The sequence below is a fragment of the Sceloporus undulatus genome, chromosome 4 (genome assembly GCF_019175285.1).
Source record: "Sceloporus undulatus isolate JIND9_A2432 ecotype Alabama chromosome 4, SceUnd_v1.1, whole genome shotgun sequence".
Lineage (NCBI taxonomy): Eukaryota > Metazoa > Chordata > Lepidosauria > Squamata > Phrynosomatidae > Sceloporus > Sceloporus undulatus.
Window position 1 is genome coordinate 176,907,449 of NC_056525.1, and position 7,874 is coordinate 176,915,322.

A 7,874-nucleotide genomic window follows, 5' to 3' on the forward strand; every position below is an offset into this window, starting at 1 on the left:
AAAATCCTCATATGGGAACCCACTTTCATCCCTTCAAATCTGTAAGATAAATATTCAGATCCTTTGGACGTTTTTCACTGTTATTCCAATAACACAAAAGATGGGAGGATATTTCCATCAGAAGATTCAGGAAGTGATGGGGAAGAAGATGAAACAAGCAACACCTTTTTCCTCCAGCACTGGGCCCCCTGGTTTATGAGAAGCCTTGTGCAATTGCACCAAGTGAAATCTGATAATCCAGTTTTGAGTAATCTCAGTCCAGATTAGTCCCTGTACATTTGTTTCTACATAAAAATGGGGGAGGGAAATTATCTACTTTCCATGCATTTACCATAACATGTCCTCCCCTACCTCCAGGCATGTCAAGACAGCTTTAGCAATGCATAGAAACAGTGAGTATCAGCCTCTCTCTTGTTCCAATTACCCCTCACAATTTTACCCAGTTTGTGAGCAAAATTACATTTTTGACTACAACTCCCAGAATTCCTCAGCCAGCATGAACAGTACTGTATTATAATTAGGAATGCCACCCTAACATTTATAAATATGACTACTATATAAAAAAATAACAAACCTAGCCCCTGATCCATAGCTCTAGGTGCACTTCAGCCATATGCATGGAACCTCAATCAAGTGGGCTTTCCTGTCAATTTCTACATGTGCAGCTGTCACCATCATAGAAGTGGACATTCCTTCTGGATGGTGCAGAAATTTCACATACCTATTGTAATTTTATTTAGCAAGAAATCATAGGATCATGTGCTCTTTAAGGTAAGCCATGACCCCTGAAGGTACAAAACTGAAACCAAGTATCCCATATTGAATATACAGCACAAAACATAAATAGTAATTGACTCCTTGCATGCTAGAAATGTTAATACAATCTCTTTTTCCCTTCTGTTGCACAGAAGTGATAGGAACTGAAGGATTAAAAATATTTTCCACAAGTGACACTGAGCATGTTTTTTAAGCATAGCTTTTGTAATTGTGAATGCTATTAACATGGTACAGATCAGAAGACAGAACATAAATTTCAGTACAGATCAGCAAATGGAATATTTAAAACTGAAAATGCATTAGAGCTGGCGTTTTGTCATTCCGGTGTCAAAATGTGAAAAATGTAAAAAAAAAATCAAATCGTAAAACACCACAAAAGCAAATTTAAGCATTTTTTAAAAAATAAAAACAATGTACATTGCAATCCTACACTCTATATCCTCAAGTTAGGAAGGTTTACTTTTAATTAAACTTATATATAATTGAGCTGTTGGTTATCCTAGCATTCAATTCAGAGTTATAATGTGGATGTCTTTCATACATGAGAGCCAGCATGGCTTCTTTGGAGAATTCTAAACTAACAGCAAGTGTTTGTCAATGTTTGTTAGAATATAGCCAGCGTGGCATAGTGGTTTGAGCCTTGGACTATGGCTCTGGAGACCAGGGTTCGATTCCCAGCTCAGCCATGTAAACCCACTGGGTGATCTTGGGCAAGTCAACCTCTGTCAGCCCCCCAAAATCATATTATGGGGTCCCATAGGGTTACCATAAGTCGGACAAGACTTGAAAGCACACAACAACAACACTTTCATATACAAAAAAAGAGAATCTGTAAGCAGTTGGCTAAAGTTTAAAAAAAGCCACATAATGACTTAACTGTGGGCAGGATTCAATGGGATATTTAAACTAGATCTATTTGCATTCTGTTCTCCCTGAAAATCTATTTGGGGGCAAGGTCCCTCTGGAACAGGTTTGTAGCAGGGATTGGATGGGTGCTGTAGGATAAAGTGGGGTTATGGATTCTGATGGATGAAATAGTACCCAGTTTAAATACCCAGTTCAATGCTCGCTTGTATTCCTGTTCATATCCTGTTAGTCTCTAAATAGGATATTGTTGTTGTTGTGTGCCTTCAAGTCATTTTCAACTTATGGCAACCCTAAGGCATCCCTATCACGGGGTTTTCCTGCCAAGATTTATTCACAGGAGATTTGCCATTGCCTTCCCCTGAGGCTGAGAGTGTGTGACTTGCCCAGGGTCACCCAGTGGGTTTCCATGGCCAAGTAGGAATTTTAAACCCTGGTCTCCAGAATCGCAGTCCAACACTCAAACCACTATGCCACACTGGCTCCCTAAAAATTACCAATCTTTAATGCTTCTTTAATCTGGGATTCTCACAAGCATTTTGATGTAGTCAAGTTTATCTGCTGCTAAACAGGGAAGGGGATATACATTTCATTCTCTGTTCAGTTTACCAGTTCAGTCTTGTTTCAAAGATTTGTGCAAGGAAGGAAACAGCTTCAATATCACCGAATACACTGCACACAAACAAAGCCAACCCTTCGCTATGGGTATCTCTTAAGACAACAGGTTGCAACACACAGCAAACTATTACAGAGATGCTAGCCCTGTCTCTTCTGAAAGACATTTTCATTAAATGTCCTTGTGCCTTGATCTAACCCGTCACTTCTGTTCAGCCTTTCTTCAACTTGGTGTAGCGCAGGAGGAGAAGAAAACATAAGCCTCTGTCTGCTCTTGTGGGCATTTTAGTCCGTGTTGCTGCAAGATGAATGCAATGGCATGATAATGACTGATATTGCTCTTGTTGATTATGATGTCAATGTTATTGACATCTTCCATGTTTCAGAAATAAAAATGCCAACAGGGATTATTATTATTATTATTTGGTGGATGATTGCAAGATGCAAGAAACACCAGACACGGGGTAACCAGACATCCTCCTTTTCCAGGACATGTCCTACATTTCAGCATTCTGTCCAGGAGATATTCCAAAATGTCCTCCCTTTTGAGCACGACTAAGAAACATGTCCTCCACTTTCCTGAAATGCCCTACATTTTGTGGTGTCTTGCCCTCCTTTGCAATCAATTTGCCCCAGGCATCAATTCCCTCTGCCACCACAAATAAGATGCAGCAAAACCATTTTTAAATAATAATAATAATAATAATAATAATAATAATAATAATAATAATAATAATAATAAATTGCTAGGCAATAAAGGGAAGATGCACATTTCTCCCCCACACACTTCCCCTCCCCTTTTTTTCCACTGTATGTGTGTGGAGGAGGGAAAAGAGCAGAAGCCTGCCATGGCTAATAGCTTTTGCATTTTGCATTTTTCCCTATCTATTTTTATGAAGAGATCAACCTGGAGATGGCTTCGCAGAGGATCACCATGTCTGCCTATTGCCAAGAGAGAGGGGAGGATAGAAAGAGAGAGAGAGAGAGAGAGAAAGGCAGGTAGAAAGAGAAAAGAAAGAGAAAGGGAGAGAGAGATTTAAAAAGAGAGAAAGAGAAATAGAGAGTGAGAAAGAGAAGGAAAGAGAGAAAGGAAAGAGAAAGGGAGATAGAGATAGAAAGAGAGAGAGAGAAAGGGAAATAGACAGAGAGAGAAAGGGAGACAGAAAGAAAAAGGATTGGAAGGAGAAAGAGAGATAGAGAGAGATGGAAAGAGAGAGAGGGAGAGAAAGGTAGAAAGAGAAAGGAAAGAAAAAGGGGGAGAGAGATAGAAAGATAAAGGGGAGAGAAAGGGGGCGAGGGAAAGGGAGATAAAAAGAGAAAGGGAGATAGAGAAAGGAAAGAGAAAAGAAGATAGAAAGAGAGAGAAAAAAGGGGGTAGAAAAAGAAAGAGAAAGGGAGATAGAAAGAGAGAGGGGGGGTAGATAGAAAGCGAAAGGAAGGAAGAAACAGAGAAGCCCCAGCCAAAGGCATCTCCTGCTGCTCCTGGGCACCAACCATTGCGAGGCACAACCCTCCTCTTCCACCCTCTGCCAGCCTTTGCCAGCCAAGCCGCCACACCTCTCTGATCTGGGTGGCCCTCCTTGTCTCACCTGGCAGCTGGCGATGGGGCAGAAGAAGAGGGGGCAGGTGGGCATGATCAGGCAGTCGGGGCTCGGGGCCCTCCTTGGTGCCCCATTCGCTTCTGCAGTCCTCCTCCTCCTCCTCTTTTGACGATTTGCAAGAGGCAAAGGATGGTGCAAGAGGAAGAAGGGGAGGGGAGACCCCACAAACCTCTTTCCTAAAGGCGAGGAAGGAAACCCAGGAGGAGGTCTGAGTGGATGTAACTGGGCAGCCTAGCAAAGCCTCAGCAGCACCTTCCTCCCCAAAGAACTCCCTCCCTCTTTGCATCCTCTTCTACCTGCTTTGCAATTGCAGCTGATGCCAAGAGCATCTTCTTCTCGCCTCCCAGCGGCGCTTCCTGGCCCTGCCGCCAGGGGCCGCTGCAGGGCTCCTCCCGCTCTCTGCAATGCATCGCAGCCAGAAGTCCATCTCCAAGGCCAAGCTTTTGGCAAAGGGGCAACGTGGCCTAGTGGTTTGAGTGCTGGACTGGGACTCGAGAGACCAGGGTTCGATTCCCACTCTAAAGAAAACCCCCAGGATAGTTTATGCAAAGGGATCTTGGAGCATCTTTGGAGCATCTGGTCCAAAAACATACCAGAGAAATAATCCAATTTGAGACCGCTTTAACTGCCCTGGCTCAGTGCTAGGGAATTCTGGGAATTGTAGTTTCTTGTGGCACCAGAGCTCTCCGATAGAGGTGGCTACATGTCTCACAAAACTAGTTCCCAGAATTCCCTTGCATTGAGCCAGGGCAGTTAAAGCACTCTGAAACCAGATTATTTCTGCAGCCTGTCTTGGGCCTAACTGAAAAGAGTTTATCACATGGGACGAACAACCCACTTTTGCGCATTGTTTTTCACATGACGCTTGGAGTTAACCCAAACAAAAGTAGAAAAAACCCACAAATGCAGGTTGTTTTTCAGATGACGTTTGCATTAAACAGAAATAACGTGAAAATAACCAGAATGGAAAGCCAAGAAAACTTGTTTCTTTTCACTTTCGGGGAAATTCTGAAAGTAGAAGTGTTTTTTGTCGGCTTTCCATTCAGGTTTTTTTTTTTTTTTTTGCGTTGTCTTTCCACCAACGTTTCTGAAAAACAACCCACACTTGCAGGTGTTTAGTGGATTTTAAAATCCCAGGATTTGCCTCCATGTAGGGTTGCCATAACTCTGGACCTCAAAAACGGGAAAAATGTAGGACTAAATTTTCAAATGTAGGACACAGAAAATATGTGTCCTGCATTTGAAAATTTTGTCCTACATTTTCCCGCAGAGGCCGCGGAGGAAGGCGCGAGGCCTCGGGCGAGCGCCAAGGCCTGCCTTCCTTCCCCAGACCCCGCGGAGGCCGCGGAGGAAGGCGCAAGGCTGCAGGGAGGCGGGGAGGTTGGCGTGGCTGCGCGCAGGAGGCGCCAACTCCCTGCAGCCTCCTCCACCCCAGGCCTCGCTGTCCTCCTCTTCCTCCGCACGGCCATGCGCGGTGGAGGAGGAGGAGGGCAGCGAGGCCCCAGGGTTGCCCAGCAACCCTGCTGCAACCGGGCTTTTCCCGGTTTTTGGCTGCACCCGTGCCGTGACCGGGCAGGTGCAGCCAAAACCGGGAAAAACCCGGTTGCAAACGGGTTATGGCAACCCTACCTCCATGTGATAAAGTCCAAAGAAAAGAGTTGGTTGCCAGAGCTTTCTAGACATGAACCTACTTCCTCAGATGTGTATGAAAGGTTGGCCTTAGGGTCACCATAAGTTGGAAACGACTTGAAGGCACACAGCAACAAACAAATGGACTACTTCTTGCTTTGAGGGAAATTTATGGAAGCTACATGGATGGAGAAATTACCCACACTATATGCAGAATAACCCAAACTGAACTCAATGAGGTATGGTATCACCCAACATCCACAAAGCAGTGATACCTTTATGGAGTCAACCCAAATGCACATGATACACAATGCAAGTTTTCAAAGCTTCCCTGGCTTTTGCCAGACAAAGGTGCTTAACAACATACAGGAGAAAGGGGAGGGGAATTGACCATGTTAGTCATAGGCCTGCATTTGGTCAAGATGCTGTGGTTGTTGTCCTCAGATCATATGGTATGGGAAGGTATTCATGCAAGCAGGCCCCTCTTCCATGGGGGTCATGGGAGATTCAGAACAGAAATTAAACTTTAAATTCCATTAGCAAGACAAAAAGCTACTGCCTTTGAGATCCAGTTTGTCTCGAATCCTTTTGGAGGCTACATCTGTGTACACCTGGATAGGTTGTTGTTGTTGTGTGCCTTCAAGTCATTTCTGACTCACAGCAACTCTAAGGCAAACCTACAATGTGGTTTTCTTGGCAAGATTTATTCAGAGGTTTGCTATTGCCTTCTTCTGGGGCTGAGACAGTGTGACTTACCCAAAGTCACCCAGACATTTCAGGGCCAAGCTGGGAATCGAACCCTGGTCTGCAGAGTCATAGCCCAACACTCAAACCACTGCACTACACTGGTTTTAGCCACACTTGGATAGGACTGCCCTGTAAAAGATCCATTATGCAAGTTGGACATCCTTCAGCTGGAATTCCAAAATCCAAAAACGCCAAAATTGTCCACATGGGTGGCTGAGATTTGCTTTCTGATGGTTCGGTGTAGACAAACTTTGTTTCATGCACAAAAATATTTAAAATATTATGTATAAAATTATCTTCAGGCTATGCGTAAAAGGTTTATATACAAAAAATAAATGAATTTCACATTGAGACTAGGTTCCTATCTCCAAGATACCTCATTATGTATATGCAACTATTCCAGGATAACTTTTAAAAATCAAAAATCCAAAACATTTCTGGTCCCAAGCATTTCAGATAAGGGAGGCTCAATCGATAATGCATTTTAGGAACCATTTGGTGTTTTTTACAAGGCCCTTGATCTTCTCATAGGTGCAGAGTGATTGAGATTCTGTTTGATGAAACCAATTTCAAGAGGAACTTAGCTTAGATTAACTAAACCTATGGACTCCTCCAGATGCTGTTCAACTACAAACCCACAATCCTTCATCACTGCCATGCTGGCTTGACCAGAGCACTTTATCACTGCATCTTTTCTGCCTCTCTCCTCCCAAACAAAATGTGAGGTCTGGAAAAGTCAGTGGTAAAGCACATATTTTGCATGTAGCAGCCAAGGATCTCAAATTCAGTTGGTGGTATCTTCAGTTTAAATGGCTCAGGTGTGTAAAAACCCCACTATTCTCTGCACATATCTTGCTGTATAATGAAAGAGTGGGGGGGAGGAGAGTAGTAAAGAACAGAATGGGAATGATAGGGAAGAGGGAGCAGGAGCTAAGAGAGGAGGAAATAGGGGAAGTAGGAGGAAAACTGTCACTTAACTATACAAATCCATAGCACTGTGTGAGCAACAGCAAGGTTACAGAAGGGATTAACTGCAGCTCACCTCAAGTAATATTATACAATAGAAAGCAGTCCAGAAAGATAATCGGGAGAGGAAGAGAAGTTACTGTAGTCACTGACATTTATAAGATCCCTGATGCTTGCAGGCCTTGATTTCCAAATCACTCCCCTCCACTTTTCCATTCCAAGATCCACTTTTTTCTTCGTTTTCATTCTTTTACTCATTTCCTTTCCTGCTCTGACTTGGGCTCCAGTTCTCTTTAGCCTGTCTAACAACAGAGCTGCATGAAACTCTTCCTCCACTCCTAATACTTCTCTTGAGTCAGGAGACCCTCCAGTTTCACTGAATCTGAGAGGCATCCACTCTAATGAATTTTAATAACCTAATTTGCTGAAGTATATTTTAACCTTCAGCATTGCTTGGGGGATGTACTGTAGTGAGTTAGCTGAAATCACTCTAAAAAACTTGCCAAATCAATAATTAACAAGCTAATTAATGTCAAATTTTGGTATCAGCACTCTGAATAATACCTATAAAGTTTACACTAAAGTGAGGAGCAGATTCACAGCCACTGACATAGCAGTACTTTATCACCACAAAATGGGAGCCACAGATGAAAGTTGATCTTTTCTGGACATATT

General features: G+C 43.2%; 1 protein-coding gene across 5 annotated transcripts in view; it reads right to left on the reverse strand.

The window, feature by feature from the left end:
• Positions 1-4,229, reverse strand: part of KIAA0319 (KIAA0319 ortholog) — a 45,345-nt gene extending 41,116 nt beyond the window's left edge. For 3 of the 5 annotated variants that reach the window (XM_042462578.1, XM_042462577.1, XM_042462579.1), the window contains exon 1: positions 3,846-4,147. The gene's annotated coding sequence lies outside the window, so the exon portion shown is untranslated. The other 2 variants (XM_042462575.1, XM_042462576.1) reach the window with 2 other exon arrangements.
• Between the last annotated feature and the right edge of the window lie 3,645 nt (positions 4,230-7,874).